The following is a 26,450-nucleotide window of genomic DNA, read 5'->3' on the forward strand; positions in this document are numbered from 1 at the left end:
TCAACTTTGTTGCCATCTCCAAGGTGAGTGATTTGGTAAATTGAGAGGAGATTAGAGCTAAGGTTTGGAACATAGAGAACATCTTTGAATTCCCCATTTTCCATCTCCACTTTTTCTTTCCTTTCAACTTCCATTTTTGTATCATCTCCTACAAAGAGGTTTGGTACCTTAGACTACTTCAATTAAGAAAAGTCTTCCTTTGAAGAACCTATATGATATGAGGGACTTTAGTCAAGAATCTATTCTAATGAAGAACTTGAACCAGCCATAAGTGCTTTCCCTCTTCCCTTTGAAGTGGTTTGAGTTGAATCCTTGGAAGCATTTGGCACATTGATTTTGTTCTTCTTGAGTAGGTTTTCCAACTCATCGATTCTCTTAGTCTTGCAATGATGGTCATCATGATTCGATTTCTTGCAATATGCACAAAAAAGCTTGTCCATCTTTTCATTGTTTCCCTTCTTGTTGGAAGAAGAACTACCTTTTTATGAGTAGGATTGTTGTGTCTCAAATTGTGATTTTTACTTCCACTACTTTTTCTTTCTATTGTTAGAAATTTTTCCACTTTGACTTGATTGGTTCTCATCACTAGCCACCAATGCTTTGGTCTTTGAGAATGTGAGAAGTCTCATATCTATCAACTTGGTTTGTTCAAAAGTCAAAATTTCTACAAATGCTTCAAATGTAGGCTTTTGGAAAATACTTCTCATGGTTAATCTATGAGTTTTTAAATTTGAAACAAAGGAAGCATACTATAAAGGTAGCCTCTTGAGGATGTGATGAATCAACCTATTATCCTTCATGGGATTACCATAATATTTAAGTAGTGCTCTAAAATCATTGGCTTTGTTGATATAATCTTGAATTGTGTCAAAATTCTTAGGGTCCAAGAGAAGTAGGTCGTCCTCAATCTAGAATCCTTTTTCCTCATCCACCTTTCCATACAATGCTTCAAGTTTATCCCAAGTAGGTTTGGCTTCCTTGAAATTGGAATGTGGAAGAAGAGATCTCTATGTACACAACTCCTAACAATTCATAAAGCCTGTTGGTCTTTAATTTACCAATCAAAGAGTGATGTAGCATCAGTGGGTTTGGGAATTATACCATCAACATAAAGATTTAGACCTTTTTCCATTAATCTACTCCATACAATATCTTTCCATGTAGAATAATTATGTGAAGTTAGAAGTGGACCTTTACGTGAACCCATGATGTAGAAAAGTAAAAGAGAACAAAAGAGAGACACAAAAACACAATACATACCCCCCATTCACTCAATCAAATAACTCCACACACACCCCCCACCCAAAAAAAAAAAAACAAACAAACAAAAAAAATCTTTTGGCATTTTATATGTAGAGCATGTACAGTAAGCCACTTCTCAAAATGTACAACATGGACTTTTGATTTTCCCATTTATAACTACCTTTAAGAGGCTCAAATATGTCACTAAGCACTATATCTTAGATGTACAATAATTTTGAAAAGTAATCTATTGGCTCTTGATTTAACAGTTTTGGAAATAACCAAGAAACTAGACCAATACATCTAAGGTTAGCAAATTCCTATGATGGATGCACTTGACTGTAGTCTTGGGCCAACTATAAGGATAAATCCTTCTTCTTCTTAAGGCTTTGTTAGACCTAGGTGGGTGGACCTCGGACTCTTTATATGGTACCAGTGTAAAGGAATACAACTAGATCTGGAAAATAGATAAAATCCCTTAATCTTCTATGTTTATGCAAGCATCCATGGATGAAATAGCTACTTAACAGAGTACATGAACCTAATAAACCTAAGGGAAAACTCTTTTAATTCTTAAACACAAAGGAAAGATATTCAATTAAGATTTGTATCTCAGCATAACCTGGGTATGCAACAATAGAAAACATGCATCCTTCAAGCTTACTAGTCCCTTATCCATTGTGCAATAACTAAACCTTGACATGTAGATGGATCCCTAAATTATACTCATATTCAGGCATGTGATCTATCTATTTGACTTGCAAATAGACATTAATCTTCATAACAACTCTCATACTTATTGTAAAATCCTTCTAGTGTAACCTACAACCCTACTAGTATAAACAAGCATTTACTTGGCTCTTTGTTCCAATAGAAAATCTATTATGATGTACAACCTTAAGGGATTGCAACTGAATTCAAGACCTTGGTTCTCAAACACAAAAGATTACAGATAATAGAAGAAAGAGATGAAAATCAGAATGAAACTAAGAAAGGTGAAGCTCTTTATTAATTTCATTGAAAGTAATACATCATCTGTATATCAAAACTTAGAAAATACTCAAAGAAATGACTGTGTCATATAACAATTCTTCAAAAGAGATACAATATGTTGTTCATAACAAGAGAATACTAAGAAAAATTAGTATCACAACTATGAGAAAACTTAGAAAATTGGAACCAAACTAGTCTCACAATCCACCTAAAATCTTCAAAGAATTGGAACCCTTACAATAAGCAGAAAATAAAGATATATAGGAGAAAAAATCTTTCTGGGTCTCTAATTTGAATTTGACATGTGTCCCACTAAAAGAGTCTTCAATCTGAAGTTGTTGAAACTAAACTTCCTCATCAACCTATACTTTGAAAACCATAAATGATGCCAAAATATGTGATATATCCCCACTTAAAATATGCAAATATCTCATGAAGGAATATCAAGAAATTATCACAATCTATACTGAGGCTCCAAAAATCTGATCTCAACATGCCACATTTTCTTTGCAATGAAATTCATCATTTTGTAGTTTCCAAAAAAATAACTGCTTCAACCACCTCCAAAAATATTCAATTCATCCTTACAATTGCTGGAGAAGTCAAATCAGATGAAAATATATCTAAATCTTATTGCAATTTCATCTACAACATAAAATTTGTACTTCTCTATATAATTCCCACTACAACTCTCTAGATAGTTGGATAAATTTATGTGCCCTGGCTTTGAAATTTCTTTATGCTCTATTAATTTCTTGCAATTATATAGTTCAAATAATGGTGAGATCATAGATTATGTTCAAGCATTGAAATCACACGAATGAGCTCTGTGCCAAATTAACTTCTAGTAACTGTTACCTCCAAATTGCATCAGAATTTCAAATCTCATCTGTTGATCTTCACCACATCAGGTGATTCTAATTCAAAAATAAATGAACTTTATGGCAAAAAAAATGGTCATGTGCATTACCACTTACCCGCATTGTTTAAATTTCTTACACTTTGAAATTGTAGGTAAGTGGCATTCATTTATCAAAATAAAATCAATGATCATACCAAATTTGAAATGAATAATGCCCAATCAGCTGCATTGACCAATGGGAAAGCTCTATGTGAATCTGTGCCTTCTGACAACCTCCATGCAAGCAAGTCCCATATCACCTCCTAAGAGAATGAATACTTGACATCATTTTCTCCATGTGTCAAGCTAACATATTCCTGCATTCCTTATTGAATGAGAATCTCCATATTACGAGATTGCACCAATTGTCGATCTTCAAAAGATCGAAGGTGACACTAATTATACCTTTAATCCTTCTGAGTTGGGAATGGTGACATCACCATGGACACATGTCTACATGGCACATAACCACATTCCTTAAATTTCTTTCAAGTTCTCAATGTGGGCAAGCACCCTCTGCTAATCAAAACAAGATCAACGGTGTAAAAAAATTTGCACTTTATGGTTGCTTCATCTACCGGGACCAATAAAATAACCCCTCTCAACCCTTTTGCTCTGACCCGCTTGACTACTGCATTAATTGTTAAAATTCATGCCCACATCATAAGAATTTCCACTTGGGTATATGTGTCATACAACATGGCATGACTCAGCATTTTCCCTCAATCCTTCACCCCACTATGACACGCAGTGCAAAGTCACATACCCGCATTCTTTATTTCCTAGGTAGTTTCTTAATGCAGGCATGCACCAGCCCTCGATCTTTGAAGGATCTATAGTCTAACAAAACCTCAGTTGATCTAGAAAATGAAACACTTTATTTGCATAAATGGCAGTACATATCAACAATTATTTTACAGCTTGGCACACTACAACACACACTGACAATTCTTGGCCCCACCTTGCTACGTGTCACCAAAGCGCATGCCCACATTGTTTAAAAACCCTGCATCTTCTTATTGTGGGAATGTGATGCCTGTTGATCTGATCAACATCAATGGTCACACAAAATTTGTGTTATATAGGACCTTTTCTCAATAAAATAATTGAGCTCGATGCAAACAAAACATGGCTAATAAAGGTTTAAACAATATTTTAATGAAATTATGCTTGCACAAGCCCAACCTTAGGTTAAAATGATATCCCTTAAAAATCATTTTTATGCAAAACTATTTTGAGGGTTTTTCAAAACTAGGGCAAAACAAGACATGGCACTAGGGTTTCTGAGAAATTCTCTGAAGAGAAACCTTGAAAATTTAATGGAATTTCAAAGACATAGAGACTAGGCTATGAACTAGGGAAATCTAAGGATTCTCAAAATATAAGGAACAAAACCCTATTTTGCAAGATTTTTAGATTCAAATGATTGTTCACTAAAATTTTCCATAATTTCTGCATTATGAAAAATTAGACCAACATAATCAAAGTAATACAATGCAGAAAAGGCCCTAAGTCTGAAAGTGATATTTTTGTCTGCACAACCCTATAATCTGATTGTAGATGTACAAAGTAGACAAAAAATAAAGCACTTTCAAAAAAATGGAACCTAAAAATGTGTCCAGATAAGCCCATATGGAGCATTTGAAGTTGAAAAATGCAGGATTGGATAGGTATAGTCACCAAAAAATACAATTTCTAAAAAATCCATAAAACAAAACTAGAAAATATTAACACCATTGAAAATTTCAAGAAATTCTACCCAAAATCAAAAAAAATTGCACTTGATTTGGAGTCCGGATGACTAAGTTATGGCCTCCCAAATCAGACTGTCAAATCAAAACTACATCTAGAGAGGGGTCTGAATAGAAAACTATGAGGTTAAATTTGATGGTCAAAAAATTATTGTAGTAGTTCAAAAATGCTAGGAAATGATGGTCAAATAGTTGTCAAATTTAGTGTTGTAAAATGCTGACATTAGCAAAAAATGTTTCCCCCCAGCTAATGTGGCAATACGAAATCATATGAATTTTTCCTCATCTCATCATATAGATGTATGGAAATTTTTGGACATGTACACCAAGTATTCTTCCCTACTGATGTGTTTTCCATGTGGCATATAGACCTAAGCTAATGTGTATTAAATAGTTGGCACCACAGGGTGGCTTAGTTGGCCTAACTAGGCTTGTGTAGGCTAACGAGGACTGTTGGCATGACATGTGGAGGGTCAAGAAAGTAGAATCATCATTGAAAAATGGGAGCCATGTAGTTTTGGCCAAAAACTTTAATGGCCAAAGTTTGAGCAATGGGGTCAGAGTTTCCAAAGTTGATGTTGGAGTGTCGGGCCCTAAACTTGGAGCATCACCAAAATATAGAGAGATTCATGGTTGGCAAAGAGAATAATAAAATTGTGAGTGCTCAAAAAATGATTATTTCCAGTGGTTGGCCCTCAATCATGTTGTCATGGTTTCAAAAAATTATCCCACATTGGTGGGAATAAGGACCTATTCACTGTTTAAAAGAAAAAATGGCAATGTAATAAGAAAACAAGCCCAATGTAGATGGACTTAGCGGGTGCTTGCCAGATTGTGATGATCCATTGGGCCTTGGTTGCTACAATTGGAAAGGGCCGAAATATGTGACTGCTATGTCCAAAAATTGTAAAATGTGTTTGCTGATATAAATGAGGAACATGCTACTTAAATAAAATAGAATATTCCTTGCAGGGTCAAGGTGTCAATATCCAGTTGTTGCAAAAAACAATTCTTTGTAGGCCCGAAAGGAGTTTTTTTTTCTAAAAATATGCAAAAATATTCTAATGGAAATGTAGAGAAAAATAAACTCAACCTTAAAATAAAATGCAGATCTAAAGAATGATTAGATTGTACTTGTAAATTGAGCTTTTAGGTTCTGATTTGCAAAAAAAATTGCCTCAAAATTGCCTTTGGACTAGCATAGGAAAATTTATAGTCAATTTTCACCGAATCAATGTTTTAGATGCAATGGCAAGGTCTACTTTGGCTCTAGATGCTCCTAATGACTGTGATACTTTAGATCTAGGTTGAGGTGCTAAAGCAAAAATGGCCTTGAATGGCTATGTGAAAAGAAATTCTTCAAGCTCTAATACCTTATAAGAATTTATCTTATGAAAAAATTCACCCAAGATCAAGGAACTCAAGCACAAGCACAATAGTAGACCAAAAGAGCATGATCAGAATATTGATATGTATTCTTGCCTGTATATAAAGGCCTCTAGAATTCTTCTAGAATGCCTAGGCGTTAGCAACATGATAAGTCATACAACTAGGCACATGTCCACCAAGTGTGGGTTATCCTCCATTAAGCATAGGAGTAAGTGAGATGATGAGAGGATAAGCATACAAAGGTGTAGCATGCAAAATTATGTTGTATACACCATGTGCTAAAATAGGAGTGCGAATAACTATATTGTCTACATGAAAACTCAGTTAATTATGCAAACTCCAATGTTATAGACACCATGTGTTGAATTAGAGTTGCCTGCTCCAGTGTTCTCAACATAAAAACTCATAAGAGTATGCAAAATCCTAAGTGTCTTACCTAAGAAATAATAAAATAATGCATTAACCTAAGTAAACTTAATTAAAGTGTAAATAGTAAATACTTATTTACACCAACACTACTTTCATTTGTTTATGCCTTTTTACATGTAGTATTCTTCCAGTTGATTGATTAGCTTTGTCTATGTTTTTAATATGTTATCAAATTCTTCCCTTTCTTTACTGGTGGTGACTAAAGCTATAGTATCTTTCAGGTTGATATATTTCTTGTATACAAGAAATAATGTCACCTTATCTGGCATAGTGTATTCTAGTCTCAGTTTTGATAGGGCATCATCTATCATTGCCTTAAACTAAATGATTCTTTTTTTTCTTTTCTTTATCACTATTGTGTCTAAGTCCTTAGGTGCCAATTGTATTATTCCTGTTGGTATTCTATTGAAGGTTCTCATGGGGCAAGTGCACCAAGATGGTGTACAAAAAAGTGGACACCCACCCTCCCCCCCCCCCCCCAAAAAAAAAGTGAAATTTTCAATAACCTAATCGAGTTTTTAAAAACTAGATCAGGTTATTTAAAAGTAAAATACTAGCTAGGCTTGGTATCCAAGCCTGACCATTATACTTTACAAAACCTGATTGAGTTTTGTAAAGTATATAGTTTTCTAATGTGGACATTTGAGGGTATTTTTATACCCTCAAATGACAACAACAAAATGGATTACGCAGTGAGAACACTAAAACCCAATTGGGTTTACCATAGAAATTGATTTTTGATTGCATCTCCATCTATGGCACCCTACAAACAAGGTAATTCTTCATTCTATTCCTCATTTATTTATTTATCAAATTTTATAATTTGGTTTTCTAATTTATAAGTTTTCTAATTATTTTTAATTTTTTTAAATATAGATGCATCAAGCAATCCAAGAAAATGAAGTAGAGAAGAAAGACCACCTCCTACACAATCAAACCATCCACCTATCACAACACAACCAAAAAACATTCCACCAATTGTGACACAACCACAAAACTCTCCACCTATAGTGACACAACCACAAAACCCTCCACTCAATGTTCCCATTCAACAACCACGACCTCTTATAAACCCTTAGCACATACAGTTACATCGTTTAACTACTACATAAGAGGAGGACCTCATAAATTGCCTCTCACAAAATAGTGCTAACATTACCCAAATGGTCAATAGGTTGGAGTCATCTACACTTGATCACCACTCAACCCTAGCAAATAGAGTTGAACAAATGAGCTAAAATGCAATTGAGGTGTCTAGGGAGGCTACAAAATGGGGTACATGGAGGGAGATGTTGGATACAATTTTTCAATTGTGTGTTGTCTTTGATGTTACAAAAATGTCATATCAGTTATCAGACAAAATCTACCAAGCTCAGTTGGTTAGCAAAGTAAATTCCAAAGTCTACCAAGCATTCTTGAAAGTTACTCTATGGAAATAGTTTCTAGTGAGCTCACTCAGGCGTCGAAGGTTTCTGTGGCACAAGTTAGTTTCTACCAAGCTCACAAGGTCAATGAATGAAAGTCAATGTTTACTGAGTTCACTTGGTCTCTAGACAATTTTGCACAATTTACAGTGTTCACCAAGCTTTAGTTGGTTAACACTAGAAATCTTTTATGAGTAGTGTCTACCAAGTAGGGTCGGCCAATGAAGGATTTTATTATTTTGGGAAATAGAGTTTAATTATTTCATGTAATGATTTTAGCCAACTAATGTAATGATTATTGATAATTGTAACGTGTAAATGAGCCAAAATTGACAATTTGTAAGGCATAAATGAAAGGTCAATTTGTGAATTCTAAAGTGTAATGAGAAAGAATGCAAGTGTGTTGATTATGTGAAGAGGAAAGTGTGAGAAAATTTTGAAGAAGGATCAAGTATCCTTGAGGAGGAGCAAAGTTGTAGTCGATCAGAGAGGACCTAGTGAAGCAGAATAGAGATCTGTATTAGCAATTTAGTTGCATCTCATTTATGTCACTCATTGTTACTTTCTCACCATTGTAGCAGTGATTCTTAAATCTCTTAATAGAGTTGGTTTAATAGCCATTTTGTAAATCCTCTAACAAGATGATAGTTCTATTGAATTTTTCTAAAGTACTCTAGCAAGGCCACTCCTAGCAGGATGATTAAATCCTCTAACAAGGTCACACCTAAAAATTTGTTTTTTAATCTTTAAAAAGGTTGGCTCCTAATAGGGCTCACTTCAAAAGAGTGAAAATTAGTAGCTAGTTACTTGGTGGTTTTTCCCATATTGGGTTTCCATACTAAATTTGGTGTCTCTTGTGTTCATGTTATTTCTTTTATGCATACATGTTAAATCTCTATGAATGCTTAAAGATCAGTAATAAGTTAACATATAGTACATCTACCGAGTTATATCATTTTTTCTATGTGGTTACTGAGTAACAGCAATAACTAGTTTTATAAGACATTTAAGGGATCTGTGGATTTGCTTTTCTAGTAACTGATTCACCTCCACCCCCCACCCCCCCACCCCCCCCCCCCCACCCGCCCCTCTTAGATACTCCATTTATATTTTCAACAATTGGTATCAAATTTTTTAGCGCTTATGGAAATTATTTCAAGGATCTAAGCTAAACATAAGGATGTCTTGCAAGAGGGAAATTCGAAGGCTTAATAGGGATAACTTTTCAGCATGGCAATGTCTCATGAGACTCCATCTAGCTTCAATTGGAGATATAAGATTGAAATATCTTGATGAAGAATATGTAACTCCTACTGGTACACTATCAATCAATGACATTGTTGAGAAGAAGATTCATAACACCATGATGATAGATATTGCATCTGCCCTAAGCTATGAAGAATTTGATGATTTCAAAGATTAAAAAATTGCCTTTGAAATGTGGAACAAGCTGAAAGATATCTATGGAGGTGATGACTGTAGACACCTAAATTTGATTACACCGCTTTGGTAATCCTATTTAGTTATCTCTAAAGAAATCATTAATTAAATTCCTATTTAATTAATCATTTTCCATCCCCTAGCTGATTAATTTAATTCATCATCTATAGTCCTAATTGATAAATCAAATAACCTATTATTTATCAATTAAATCCTATTCTTCTATCTAATTCCAAAATCCCCATTTATTAAATAAATCTATTTGATAAATAAAGCCCTCAAATCTAATAAACCCCTAACCTATTCCCAAACCCCCCTTTTTAGCCTAATCCACCCCATCCACCCGTACTAACTAAGCTTAGTCACTAACTCACCCACCCTCATGAATTCCATCCACTTGCATATCTCTAACAAGCCTAATCTAATCCTAAACCATCTCTAATCCCCCCCCAACCTTGTCACATTCCCTAAGAAAGCTTAAGACTTTCCTAAGCCAAGCAAAGTCAACAATCTCAACTCCCTCCAAAATATTCCAACCACTAAGCCTTCAATGCTCTTACAAAGTCATAAAGACTCTTACAAGCCCATTAATTTCTCTTACAAGCCATTTATGAAGGGTCTTTATGAAGATATTATCCCTTGAGCCTCCTTTGTTGACTCATCCATCCCCTTTCCTCCATCCACTCACCCTATGACATGTGTCACTCCCTGGTTGGTGCTAAACAAGCATAATCTATGTGCTCCCTTTTGAGTGCATCCTAGCCCTCCTTAAGCTTTCATCTCTCCTTGAATCTTAACCCTCCATCCCTCAAGCCCTTAGCCTATAAATTGAATCCCCTCCCAAGCCATTTCAATCATAATCTTTGAGATAAAGTTATGATGCCCTTTTGAGAAGCCAAATCCATGATTTTTACATACATCCACACCAATTTTCCATTTTCCATCTCCATTGAAGCATAGTTTGAGTATCTTGAGCATACATCCCACATCCACATAATAGACTCATCCCTAAATCAAGAGAAAAATCTCATTGAGAGAGCCTCTCAATGGCTCACATTCTCATTTGAGTTTGTTTCCTCTTTGTCTCTCTTAAAGGTTATATTAGTATTGTTAGATGATGCTTTGTTTCTTTAAATAGATTAGTGTTTTCTTGCTAACATATTAGTGTATACAATGACAATGTGAGGAGAGCCAAAGAAAAAAGTCTAAGAGGACAATTTGATTAGATAAGGATGAGAGAGGATGATAACATTGCTAAATATGTTGAAAGAGTCAAAGCAAGCATTAGTGCAACCAAGGCTTTTGGAGGAGATATAAAAAAAGAGGAAATAGTTGTAAGTAAAGTTCTTAGAACATTACTTCCCATTTATTCAATTAGAGTTTCTACAATTCAAGAAAGAAGATGTGAAGAAAATCATAAGATAAATTTAGAGGCCATAGTAGGAAGAATGATTGCAGTTGAGCTAGATAACTATGGCAACTATGTTCCAGCTTCCAAGAACATTGAATCGGCATTTGAAGCCAAGATTTAGCTCAAAGAAAAGGGCAAGAAGATAAATGATTCTTAGTCAAAAAGTGAAGAAGAATCAAAACAGAGTTCTAACAGTGATCTTGAGGTGGTTGAAGCTCTTCTTGCAACGAAATATTCTAGAGGCAAAGGAAAATAAAAAGGTAAGGTTCTTTTAATCCATTTTCCATGTGAAGAAATTGGTCATATTGTTGCTAGGTTCCCAAACAAGCAAAACAAGGATGAGAAAAAAGGTCAAAAGTGTAATGGAAAGAAAGATTTCAAATCATTCAAGGACAAAGGTAAGAAAACATGTTTCATGGCTAAGGATTCTAAGGATTCTGACAATAGTGGAGATGAAATTGTTTACATTTCTATGAAGGGTGAATCTGATAATGATGAGGAAGATAAGATGGCACTTATCTCTCATGTGAGAAAAAATGGTACATCGATCATAGACACTGGTTGTTCACATCATATGACTAGTGACAAAAAAAAGTTTGAACAATTTGAAGACTATGATGGTGGTAGTTTGAGGTTTGGTAATAATGAACCTTGTTGTATAAAAGGAAGAGGAAGAATCTCACTAACTAAAGAGCTTTTATGTGATAATGCCTATTGGGTTGAAGGACTAAAACACAATTGATTGAGTGTGGCACAACTAATCAATAATGAATTCAAAGTAGAATTTATGCATGGAAAAGAAAGACTATTGGATGACAAGGGAAAGCTGATTAGATGAGGCATACAGACAAAAGATAACTTGTTCTATCTTGAACTTAGTGAATGTTCATGTTTTATTGCTCAAGTTGAAGAAATTTGGTTATGGTACAGAAGGTTATGTCATGTGAAATTTGATAACCTAGTGAAAATAAGCAAATTCAAGAAAGTAAGAGGCATTCCTAGTATAAAGAAACCTAATGTCGATCTATGCAAGAATTGTTAGATTGGTAATATGGGAAAGACTAGCTTTAAAAGTAAAAACTATTAGTTTGAAGAAGTTTTTGAAATTGTGCATACTGATTTGTGTGGACCTATTGGAATTGAGAGCTATACTAGAGAAAAAAATTTCATTCTTTTTGTTGATGATTACTCTAAAAGATGACTTTCATGTATCTAAGAGAGAAATCAAAAGCATTCGAAAAGCTCAAATGGTATTTGGCTAGAGTAGAGGAGCAAATAAGGAAAAGATTGAAATGCTTGAGGTCAGATAGAGGTGGTGAATTCATCTCCCATGAATTCAATAACTTTTGCATTGAAAGAGGAATCAAAAGATAGGTATCATCCCCTAGAACTCTTGAGCAGAATGGAATAGCTAAAAGGAGGAATGGATCTATCATGGACTATGCAAGAACTCTAATGATTGAAAAGAACATTGCTATCAAATACTAGAAGGAAGCTATCAGCACTATAGTTCATACCTTGAACTGAGTACAGTTGAAGAAGGACTCATTCAAAACCCCCTATGAGTTATGGTATGGCTATAAACCCAATGAAAGTTACCTAAAAGTACTTGGAAGCAAATGTTATATTTTGAAAGAATCTAGAAAATGAAAATTTGATGTGAAGGGTGCTGAAGGTATATTTTTGGGATATTCTTACAAGAGTAAGGCGTATAGATGTTTGAATTTATCTACTCACAAAGTCATAGAAAGTGCACATGTAAAAGTTAATGAGTTTGCAGAAAGGACTAAAGAAGAAAGAAAAAAGGAATGAGAAGATTATAGGAGATTTGTTTTCATTGAACCTAATACAATGCTAGATACATCTGTCAATCAGAAAACTTCTACTCCTGAGTCTTCAATCATCGAGTTGCAAGAAGTTCAAACTGAGTTGCAGGAACCCAAGTCACATTTAGATGCTATGAAGGACCCGACCAATAGTCAGATCAACTTGAACTAGAAGTTGAAACTCAAAATGAAGATAGCAGAACTCAGTCAAAAGGCAAGGAACCTATATTAGCCAAGTGTGTCAAGAGACATCAGGCACCAGATTAGATTATTAGAGACAAATCTAAAGGTACCATGAAAAGAAGTAAGCCAAAAGGTAATTGTTTACTTGCTGATTTTGAACCTAGAAATGTCAAAGATGCATTAAAAATGAAAGTTGGATTGAGGCTATGAATGAAGAGATAGAGAAAATAGAGAAGAACAAAATGTGGACTCTTGTACCTAGGCCTAAAGATAAAAATGTGATTGGAACTAAGTGGGTATTTAGAAATAAGTTGAATGAAGATGGTAAGGTATCAAGAAATAAAGCTAGACTAGTATGTAAAGGCTACTCTCAAGAAGAAGGAATAGACTATGGAAAAAAAATTTCTCCTATTGCAAGACTGGAAGGTGTTAGGACCTTACTTGCATATGCTGCATACAAAGGATTTAGGGTATATCAGATGGATGTCAAATCAAAATTTCTCAATGGTATTCTAGATGAAGAAGTTTACATTGAGCAGCTTGTAGGTTTTGTTGATTCAGACAAGAAGGACATGGTCTACAAATTACAAAAAGCATTGTATGGTTTGAAACAAGCCCCTGGAGCATGGTATGAAATATTGCATAACTATCTTATTCAGATTAGTTTTCAAAAAAATAATGATAATAGTAGCTTGTATATTAAGGAAGGACCAGATAACAAAATTTTTTTGGCAAAAATACTTGTGGATTATACTTTTTTGGGAATGATGATCTATGCAAAGACTTTTCATAACAAATGAACAAGGAATTTGAGATGTCAATATTTGGTGAGATTAATTTTTTTGTTGGTCTTCAAATTTAGTAGAACAAGAATGATATCTACATCACTCAGCCTAAATACATTAAGGAGATACTCAAAAAGTTTGGTATGGAGGATTATAAACTAGTTGGGACTCCCATTTGTACTAGACTAAAGCTTCCCAAGGATGATGAATCAAAAGAGGTAGATCAGACCTTATATAGATCAATGATTGAAAAATTGTAGTATGTAGTTCATACAAGGCTTGATATTGCTCTTGCAGTTGGTATTGTAGCAAGATTTTAAGCAAAACCAAGAGAAAATCACATGATGGAAACCAAAAGGATCATGAGATACTTGAAAGTCACTGAAGATTATGGATCATGGTACAAATTTGGAGGTAATCTAGACTTGAAAGTGTTTATTGATATAGATTGAGTAAGAAACATTTATGATAGAAAGAGTACAAGTGGAGGAGCGTTCTTTCTTGGAAAGAGGTTGGTTTCTTGGAAAAGTAAAAAGAAAAATTGTACATCCCAATCTACAGCAAAAGTAGAGTATGTTGCAGCAGTAGTAAATTGTTCTAATATTGTTTGGTTCAAGAAATTATTAGAAGGCATGAAGGTGGAAATCAAAGAACCATTTGTTATGTTTTGTCATAATACAAGTGCAATCAACATAACAAAGAATCTAGTAATTCATTCCAAAACAAAGCATATTGCAATAAAATATCATTTTATTAGAGAATTGGTGCAAGATAAGGATATCAGATTGGAATATGTCCATACAAAGGAAAAGATTACTAACATATTCACCAAGCCATTACCTAAGGATGCATTCTTGTATCTAAGAGGTAAGTTAGGGGTCATTCCCCTATTTGAAGCTCACTAAAATAAAGTTTTAGTGATGTTTCAATAGGTACCAAGTTGAAAATCTATTAGTTGATGCAGCATAGTCATTGAAATATTGCATATGAATTAGTACTCAAGGTACATTGTTACTCATTTGGCTTGTGTTGTCTTTGGCATGTGTTGTCAAAGAGGGAGAGTATACTATCATATCTTTCTAAAATTTAAAACTGTTTATTCGAGAGTTTATTGTTTGAAAAGAAGCTATGCAATTCCTCCACAAAGGAAGATTATTGTATTAGAGAAGTTTCTGGCATAAAATATAAGAGGGAGAAATGTTCTATCATAAAAAGACTTGTTTTCAAATTTTATTGTGCTATGACATGTTGTGTTACCATGAATGCCAAAGAGGGAGATTGTTGGATACAATTCTTGTAAATATTGATGGAGTAACTAAAGGGGGGGGGGGGGGGGGCAGTTGAATCATTTATCACATAAATAAATCCACAGGTCCCTTAGATGTCTTCAATAACTAGTTACTACTATCACACGGTAGCCACACATAAAAATGATGTAACTCGGTAGATGAATTTTATGTCTTATTACTGATCTTTAAGCATTCACAATTATTAACATGCATGCAAAAGGAAATAACATGAACACAAGAGACACATGATTTAAAGTGAAAACCAAATATGGGAAAAACCACCGAGTAACTAGCTACTAATTTTCACTCTTCTGAAGTGAGGCTTTTTAGGAGCCAACCCTGTTAAAGATTACAAAATACATTGTTAGGTGTGACCTTGTTAGAGGATTTATTCACCCTGCTAGGAGTGGCCTTGCTAGAGGACTTTAGAACAATTCAATAGAACTATCCACCTTGTTAGAGGATTTAAAAAATGGTTGTTTGACCAACTCTATTAAGAGATTTAGAAATCACTGCTATAATTGTGAGAAAGTAACAATGAAGTGACCTAAATGATATTCAACTGAACTTTGCTGATACAGATCTCTATTCTACTTCACTAGATCCTCTCTAATTGAATACAACTTTTCTTCTCCTCAAGGATATTTGATCCTTCTTCAAAATTCACTTACACTTTCCTCTTCACAAAATCAACTCACTTGCATGCTCGCTCATTACAATTAGAATTCACAACTTGACCTTTTATTTATATCTTACAAATTATAAAGTCAACTCATTTACAAGTTACAATTATCAATAACCATTACATCAGTCAGCTACAATTATTACATGAAACAATTAAACTTTATTTCCAAAAATAATGAAATCCTTCATTGACCAACCCTACTCAGTAAACACTGCTCCAAAAATGATTTCCAGTGTTAACCAATTGAAGCTTGGTAAACACTGTGAACTATACAAGATCCTTTGGAGACTGAGTGAGCTCAGTAAAACTTTCCTTTTCTGACCTTGTGAGCTTGGTAGAAATTGACTTCTACCATAGAATTCTTCAATGCTCGAGTGAGATTTGTAGAAACTATTTTTGTAAAGTAACTTCAGGAATGCTCGATAGACTCTGTAATTGACTTTGCTAACCATCTAAGCTTAGTAGACTTTTTCTAATAACTGATATGGAATTTGTGTAATGTCAAAGACAACACACAATTGAACAATTGTATCAAAAAATAATTGTTCAATTGTGTGTTGTCTTTGACGTTACACAAATTTCATATTAGTTATCAGATAGAGTCTATCAAGCTTAGTTGGTCAGCAAAGCAAATTCTAGAGTCTATTGAGTGTTCCTAAAAGTTACTCTGTGAAAATGGTTTCTATCAAGCTCACTCGAGCATCGAAGGTTTTTGTGGCAGAAGTTAGTTTCTACTGAGCTCACAAGGTTAGCAAAGGAAAGTTGGTGTTTACTAAATTCACTTAGTCTTCAAAGGATTTTGCAAAATTTGTAGTGTTCACTAAGCTTTAGTTGGTTAACACTAGAAATCATTTCTAAGAAATGTCTACTAAGCAAGGTCGGCCAATGAAGGATTTCATTGTTTTGGGAAATAAAGTTTTATTATTTCATGTAATGATTATAGCTGACTGATGTAATGATTATCGATAATTGTAACTTGTAATTATGCCAACTTGAAAATTTGTAAGGTACAAATGAAAGGTCAAGTTGTGAATTCTAAAGTGTAATGAGCGAGAATGCAAGTGTGTTGATTATGTGAAGAGGAAAGTGTGAGCAAATTTTGAAGAAGGTTAAGATATCCTCAAGGAGTAGAAAATTTGTATTCAATTAGAGAGGATCTAGTGAAGCAGAACACAGATCTGTATCAGTAATTTAGTTACATCTCATTCAAGTCACTCATTTTTATTTTCTCACCATTATAGAAGTGATTCTTAAACCTCTTAATAGAGTTGGTTTAATAGCCATTTTGTAAATCCTCTAACAAGGTGATAGTTCTATTGAACTATTCTAAAGTCCTCTAGCAAGGCCACTCCTATCAGGGTGATTAAATCCTCTATCAAGGTCACACCTAATAGTATGTTTTGCAACCTTTAATAGGGTTGGCTCCTAATAAGGTTCACTTTAGAAGAGTGAAAATCAGTAGCTAGTTACTTGGTTTTTTTTCCCATATTAGGTTTCCACATTTAATCCGGTGTCTCTTGTGTTCATGTTATTTCTTTTATGCCTGCATGTTAAATATCTATGAATTCTTAAAGATCAGTAATAAGTTAACATATAGTACATCTACCGAGTTACAATATCTTTTTGTGTGGCTACCAAGTAACAATAGTAACTAGTTTTATAAGATATCTATGGGATCTATGGATTTGTTTTTGTGGTAACTGATTCACCCACCCCCCACCCCCCTTAGCTACTCCATCTATATTTTCAACAAGAGAGATGTCATGCATTTTATGCCAATGGGTTATCCTATCAGTAAGTGAAAGATAAAAATATAAATAAAGGTACTATATGTTCTCTTTTCACTGATCCTATATCTGAAAACTCTCTATTAAACACAATCAAAAAAATTTCTATTCAATGGTGTACTCATGCTAGGATGAGATCATTTTTTTGGAATAGGTGGTATATGGTATTTAACCTACCACCATGTAATAATTATGAGTTGCCTCTATATTTTTTGAGAAAGCTATATTGTGAGTTCATCCTTGGTAAGAAGTCAAATAACTTTGACATCTATTAGTTCTAGGGTAAGGGAGAGGCTCTATGCAGGATAGACCTGGGGGTCATAGGGTGGTACCACAACATGAAAAACCATGGCTCATGTTGTGCTCGCATCAATTGTAAAGGAGTCTATTGATTTATAAAATCTTCATGCAGCTGCATCATTGATAGATGTTATCATTCAACATGGCTCACACTTAGGTGGTTTTTCTTCACCTATGGCACCCCAAACATCATCATATGCACCTTTAGGATCATCAAAACATGTGATAGCTCCATCATCATCACCTATGGCACCTCAGTCATCACAAATGGCAACTCCATCAGCATCACTTGCACCACCAATGTCATCTCTTCTTGTGTCACCTATAGCACTAGTGTCATCTCTACTTGTGTCACCTACACCACCAATGTCATTCTCACTTATTCCACCTACATCATCATCACATGCATCATTAAATCTTTAGGGCCCAATCAACATTTTTGTTTTAGTTGTTAACACATGTGTGATGGGATAGATATGGAGGCATCTTAGGATTGAGTGTCATCTCATCCATGTGTACATTGTGGGCATACTTGTTATTCATATGAAGGTGAGGATTTTACACTCATAGATGATTTGATGGTGATGGTCTTCAGTGGACATGAGACATAGGTTTGTTTGTTTTTTTGAGTTTTGACATGATATTATTTAATCATCTAAATATCATTAAATTTAAATTAAAAAATTTATAGATCACTCTAGATTGATATGTGAACAATATGCATTATAGGGTGTAGCAAGTAGTACAAGAACACAATAGAGTACTCATTCTACTAGAGGGGTGAGACTAGGAGCAAGAACACCTGAGGTAAAAAATTTCAAATATTCTTAAAAGTACAATAACACGTTGGCTTTAAAATATTGTTTCTTAATTGGTATGACACTAACATCCTACTTATAGATCCTCTTCCATATCCTACCATCATTGAAACCCTCTCATTCATCAAATCCATCCAATTCCAAAATCCACATCTCATGCTCCTAACATTACCCAAACCCCATCTAATGAACCTCATGAATTTTGACATGATATTATTTAATCACCTAAAATTATTGTAAAATTAAATATTTATTTTAATTTCATATAGTAGTTTAGATTGATATGTTCAAACTATATGCAATACTGGGTACAATAAGTAGTACAAGAACACGAAATAATACTCATTTTGCTAGAAGTGTGAGGCTGGGAGCAAGAACATCTAAGGTAAAGTTCTTCAAATATCTTCAAAAGTACAATTAAACATTGAATTTGAAATATTGTTTCTTAATTGGTATTCTTAAAAGTACAATAGCACCTTTCTATCTCCCACCATCATTGAAACCCTCTCATATTCATCAAATCCATCCAATTCTCATTCACATATCTTGCTCTTAGCATACTCAAACTCCATCTAATGAACCCCATGTGAGTTTATCCTCCATATTCCCATCCACATTGAAGAACCTCCATATCACATTAGGTGTATTCTAGGAGTGTGGAGATCATGAATCTCCACTTTTACCACTTGAAAAGGTACCAAAAGTTCATTCACATCTCTCTTTTCCTTCTCGGTTTTCAATTTCTAGGCCTTGTACTATCCTTCTAATATCATCCTTCAAGTCATTTTTCTTATTTCCCTCCTATGATCTTCTTCTTGTTATTGTGCCTTCTTGCCATTTACAACATTATCTCATATTTATAACAGTACTCTTTACTATTTTATAGGGCTTGTCAGTGGATAAAATTTCTCAAATTGATGATGCCATGCTTTTTGCCATTAAATTTGGCCTTGAGAGCTACGTAGTATTATAGCTTGCACATTTATCAAGTTTAAAATTTGAGTTGAATTCATGATGTCTCTTATGTTATATTTGTTTCTTCTTTAGGGTACTCCACATAGCTTAAGGTCTGGAGGAAAGGGAAAGAAATCAGCAAGAACACTAGAACAAAAAAAGATATTAAAAACAAGTCAAGTTTATATTTTGAAATTTATATGAATGAATGTATATACATGTATTCAATATTGATGAATACATGTGTTGAATTTTTTGTTGAATATATGTATAAATAATTTAGTTTTGTAGAGTTGATGAATGCTCCCGAGATTGTCGATATTGAGGTAATGGAAGAGTTAAAATTTCATATTTTCCTTCTCATAAATTTTAGGTTATAGTATACATTTGTTCTATATACATATTAGACAGTTGCATTTACAAATGAGTATATTTTTTGTTTTAGTTTTATAATAATTGCCAATAATTTGTCTTATTAACATGTATTATTTATCTTTTACCCATTACAACACTCTTTGAGACTTCATGCAAATCCTTTCCCATTTTATTTTGTTAGGAGTCTCAAGTGTCAAAGATAGGGTCAAACACAATAGAGGCCAAAGGTATGTATGTAGAGTCTTAGTTGAAGCCCTTTTGTGATCTTAATTTTGATTGCTTGTGTGTTTGATATAAATACCTAATGCCTACTCTACAATTCTAACATTTTAACGCTTACCATATAGGTTGTGCCTCATAACATCATTGATTCATCAATGCTTGAACCTCCTACTAGCATGAGAGATCTATCTCAGACTATAGTATGTTTTTTTTTTACTCTATTTGTAATCTCTAATTCCACTCTATAATGCTAACATTTTATCACTTATCATACAGGTTGTGCCTCATACTAGCAATGATTCATTAGTGCTTGTACCTCCTGCTAGCACAAGACATCTTGCTCAGGTTGTAGTATAATTTATGTTTTTTACTCTATTTGTAATCCCTAATGCCACTCTATAATTCTAAAAAATTTATCACTTATCATACAAGTTGTACCTCCCGTGAGCATTGATTCATCAGTAGTTGTGTCTCCCATCATCACTCTACCTCATCATTCTGTGAGGAGTCCCAACCATCAATGAAGGAGTCCATTACCACTATCATTTAGTCCAATTGTGGGACAAAATGATGAGGTAATGAATAGCTCACAATTTAGAACCTAATTTATAGTTATTTTCATATTACTTATAGCTAAGATATTTGATAGTGTATTTTAATTTTTCTTCTATAGACACTTGGCAAGCCACAAACTACATCAAAAAGGATCAATTTTGATGATTTTTCATAGTCATAGATATTGATAGTGATATACATCTGTAGTTGTGGTCATCGCATCACATTGACATATATTTAATTTTTTATTGTATATATTTGAGATTTATATTGTGCACATTCAATATTTATATTGTACACATTCAACATTTGTTGGGTATTCAACTTTTGTATCAATTATGTATTTGATATGTGTATTGTGCACATTCAACATTTTTATTGTACACATTTGACATTTGTACGGTATTTGACTTTTGTATTGTACTAATGAGATATAACATCTTTTTATAACTATATGATTAATATGACATAATATACTGTTCATTTTGATATAAATTTAAAATTGGATTTCCATCCATCTTGTTCAATGTGTGCATAGAAACTTGTATTTCAACTTACTTTCTTGCAATTAATCAAACACATGAACGGTCATTATTTTATATAAAAAAATTAACATGTTTATCAAAATTATTTTAACATGTAATCATATCTCACTTATCTTGATGTAATAAGACATGCAAAGTAAAAATATGACATGATTTTTATAATTGTGTCAAAGATCGCAGCCCGATAGTACATAGAGACCCTTAGGGACACTTCCATTTAGTGTGGTCAATATCATTGGAGGGACACTATAGCTGAAACAAGGTTGGTCCTAGGCTAAACCCAATCAACCAGAGCTAACAAAGTAGATGATTGGATCCTAGGACCAAATGTTTGAAATATAGATAACCTTGCTCATTTTAACTGAGCAACATTGCAACTTTTTACAATAGGTGAGATACGGATGCCAAATCCAAAAAAAGTAAAACCTCTAAAAATTGAGATAGGTTATTGTAGGCCAAGTTAACATGATGCTATAGCACATGACAACTTGCCAATACCTTGCACGAGCTCAAAGAAATGCTTGATCAAAGATCGTAGCCTGATCTTGCTTAGAGATCCTTAGGGACACTTCTGTTCAATGTGGTCAATACCATCAGAGGGATGTTGTGGCAAAATGGGATTGGTCCTAGGCTAAAATTGACAAACTAGAGCTAATAGAGCAGACAATTCAATCCTAGGAGCAATAGTTTGAAATATACACAAGTTTGTTCATTTTAACTAAGCAACATTGTAACTTTTTGCAATAGGTGAGATACAAATGCCAAATCCAAAAAAATTTGAATCTCTAAAAATTGAGATACATTTTTGTAGGCCAAGATAACATGATCTTGTAGCACTTGATAGTTTTTCAATACTTTCCACGAGCTCAGAGAAATGTCAGATCAAAGATCATAGCCTAATGGTACTTAAAGACCCTTAGGGATGCTTCTTTTCACTATGGTTAATATCGTCAAAGGGATGTTCTAGTTCAAACAAGGTTGTTCCTAGCCTAAACTTGACTAATTAGAGCTAACAGAGTAGGCGATTTGATCCTAGGACCAACAGTTTGAAATATACACAACAATTCTCATTTTAACTAAGCAACATTGCAACTTTTGGCAATAGGTGAGATATGGGTGCTAAATCCAAACAAAGTTGAATCTCTCAAAATTGAGATAGTTTGTTGTAGGCCTTGATAATGTGGTCTTGTAGCACCTAATAGCTTATCAATACCTTGCACAAGCTCAGAGAAATGCCTAATCAAAGATCGCAACCCAATGGTGCTTAGAGACCCTTAGGGATGCTTCCATTAATTGTGGTCAATACCGTTGGAGGGTTGTTGTGGCTAAAATGAGGTTGATCCTATGATAAAACCAACCAACCATAGCTAATCGAGTAGACAATTCAATCTTAGGACCAACAATTTGAAATAACACAACCTTGCTCATTTTAACTAAGCAACATTGCAACTTTTGGCAATAGGTGAGATACGAATGTCCAATCCAAACAAAATTGAATCTCTAAAAATTGAGATAGATTGTTGTAGGTCTAGATAATGCAATCTTGTAACACCTAATAGTTTATCAATACCTTACACGAGCTCAGAGAAATGCCCAATCAAATATCATAGCCCAACGGTGATTAGAGACCCTTAGGAAATCTTCCATTTAGTGTGGTTGATACCATCAGAGGGACATTGTAGCTGAAGAAAGATTGGTCCTAGTCTAAACCCAAAAAACTTGAGCTAATGGAGTAGTCATGGATTGCTAGGAAAAGCCAAGATTGTTGATTAGGTCCTAAGTTGGTAAAAAGTTACTTAATGAGCCAGAAGTTGTTGAATAGGTTAAAAGTTGTTAGGGATGGACAAATGATGTATTAGGTTACTTAATATGTCCTAAGAATCTTAACTAAATCCATATAAGTTGAAGATAATTAATATTTTTTAAAGGATATCATCAAACCCATAAAGAGGATTATATGGCATACAAATATGCACATGTTACATGTTTTCTCTTTTTTATATGCAAAATTTGGCATCTACATATGCACATGTGAGATCTCTTATCATTTTTTTATGCAAAATATGGCATACAAAGATGCACATGTTACATGCCTTCTCTTTTTTATATACAAAATTTGGTATCTACGTATTCACATTACTGGGAAGTTGCAACATTTCTCAAAACATATATACAAAATTATTCTACCATATGTAGAATGATTCAACTATATAACACACAATCAATCAAGGAAACCTTTTGGATCAACTCTAACCCTTATTGTATCAAATATTACCTCATGATCAGATTTATGTACTTTTCATGACTTCTTTTTAAGAGGCCTACCATGAATAACCATGTGGTATATTTCTTGATAGGGTACCTACATTTAATTGTAAAGACAATTTAAAGTTAGAATTTCAATACATTATACATGATAAATTGATTTAAATTGATATTCATGGTAGCCTAGGAAAAAATTATACTACCTTCTAAGCCATGTGCCTATCACAAAGATGGATCCTATTGGGTACTCAATATCCTCACAATCAATGACTGTAGCTATCAATTTCTTTAAGGGCTCAATAATCTAACATAGAAAGTAATATGTTCCTTTATCATTATTCTCATATGAAATAACTACATATACACGACCTGCATTATATAGAAGGATAAGTTAATGGAAAAATTGAAAGTAATCTATTTTAACCAAGTATTAAATTGATAACTTAGTACCTAGTTCAACTAGGTTAGATACAAGCTCAAAATATATTGATGCTTCAACCTGGTTGAGTTGTAGTGTTGTAGGAAGTTGATATGAATCAATTGCATGCAAAGGTCTACAAGACCATGGGTCAACCCACTCTTTTGATTCACATTCATCCCATAAATGATGCATAACTAAGAGAAAAATCATTCAAGCTTTCTAGTATGAATAGCTAGTGATGCTGCATTTGAACTTCGAAATGAATGCATCTCTTTTGATCCTATAAGTGTACAACAATCTTACAAATTTTCAATGTTAGGTTCACATATCAATCAAAAATATATTGAAACCATGGATATACCTATATTACTTGGTCACATCATATAATTGCACCATTGGACAATTGTTTCAACATTTTCTAATATTGTGCCACCTTTGTACTTTAATTGTTCTCTACAAAGGGCTCTTTTCACACATGCTCCAGCACCATCATGCTCTCCCTTTCTATGTCCTACCTTAATGAAATTTCAAAAATTTTGCACTCCACTTGTCACATGCATCCTACTCAACCAATAGAACATCCTTGCATTCTTGAATTGTACAATGCAATTGTCTGACCATATAATGTGTTGATTGTATCTTTCATCTATTTCCCTTGAATTGTCATAGACAACTTTAAAACATCCTTGCACAAACTCTGATGAATGATTTTTATCATCGCTGATATAGAAGTGATACTCTCTTAATATTTTTCTATCATCCTCTATGCTATGATGTGCATGAATAAATGCTATGTGTACAAAAAATTGACACTTGTATAAAGTTGTAATACATTGGTTGCACTTCAATTTGAGGTTTTAGTGTATAGCTTTCAGTGAAGTCAACAACCAACACAGTTGTACCCAAGGGAAAAGTGTCCTTACACAAACTAAATTTCTCATCTACCCATCTAGCTCTATGTGTACGTCCTATATAGTCATAAACTATTTTTTCTTGAAATAATTTCATAAAATCAGCTACACATACATCACTTTTCACTATTTTACACCTCTTTAATTCTTTTCCATCTTTAACACCATATATAACTTCTTTGTACTTTCCAAGAGAAACTAGTTTCTTACCAATTTCATGTGTGCTATCTAGATGTAGGCATCTATGCAACTTTTACAAAACACCACATTGAGGGAAAAAACCTTTCAAACACATGGTCTTATAATAAATGCACCCATCATCTTGTTTACATAGTGCACTTGCAATAAATCCTCTTGGTGACTTAGGAGGTAATTATAGACCACATTCCTACAATATTTTGTTACTATGAAAAGTATAGCATATATAATGATAAACATCATAATGCATAGAAAACACAACATGAACCCTACAACAAAATCTAGTTCATGTATGATTTATCTTAACGTAGAATGGTTTTTTTCATCACAAAGAACCCTTGGATGATTTTAACCTGAGGAAATATTTCAATAAAAATTTCATAAAATTGTGTTTGAGTTGTATCCATAAAAAAATTTGCATGTGGCTCATGGTTTAATTTTCCAATTCATCTTTTGACAACATCTTTTGAAAAAATGTGGACCTCCCACCCTGACCTTTTAGACAAGATTAAGCTCTGGTGGAGTATTGATGTGGAAGGCATAGCTATGTTCAGGGTAGCAAGATAACTAAACAATGTTAAAAGGATGGTTAAAGCTTGGAACAAGTCTAATTTTGATGCAAGAGCATCCAGAGGTATAAGGGAAATCCTGTGTCAACCAAAAAAATTTACTTAGACTTAGTTTCTTTTTGATGTGTTTTCACTTATGGATACCCATTTGGGTCAAATAAAAGTTCCAACTCTCATAGTTCCACTATCAGTGTTCTAGGATAGAGTATTTGAACACCTTGGGATATGTATAAATGCCAAAAAAATAGGAGTATGTAATTGAGCTATCATTTTTGTGAACTAGAAGGTGTAAATTGGCTAGATGAATGTAATTGTAATTTAGAGCATTCCAAAAAAAGAATCAGGTCAAAAGGCCCCACGGTTTGAAAGTTATTGCAGTTTTTTAGTTTTTGGAGACCTCCTAAGAGTTCTTCAAAGTCAGGTTAGGGGCATTAAATGACCTTGAAAAGGGATGAAAAATGGGAGAGAAGAAAAGCTCTCCATAGGCTATAGAGCACTTTGAGAGCTTTCTAGAAATGCAAACAGTTTGTCAATTGGAGCTACGGTTCAAAAGTTATACCTCCCAAAAGTTTGGTTACCATTTCTGGATTCTTCTAATTTTGTGTTATATTCTAATGCAATTTCTAGAGCCTTCTATTTGGTTGGTGGATGCCAAGTAACACTTTCTAGAATGTATTCCTAATCCTTAACCCTTCGGGGTCTATTTAAGAACATTTCTGGCATTGTAAAAGGTAGTTTGGAGTGGAGTTTGAGAGGAGGTACTAAAAAGAGAAATTATCTCC

This window comes from Cupressus sempervirens, chromosome 3, assembly GCF_028749045.1.
Source record: "Cupressus sempervirens isolate cs-2001-9-10 chromosome 3, ASM2874904v1, whole genome shotgun sequence".
NCBI classification, from domain to species: domain Eukaryota; kingdom Viridiplantae; phylum Streptophyta; class Pinopsida; order Cupressales; family Cupressaceae; genus Cupressus; species Cupressus sempervirens.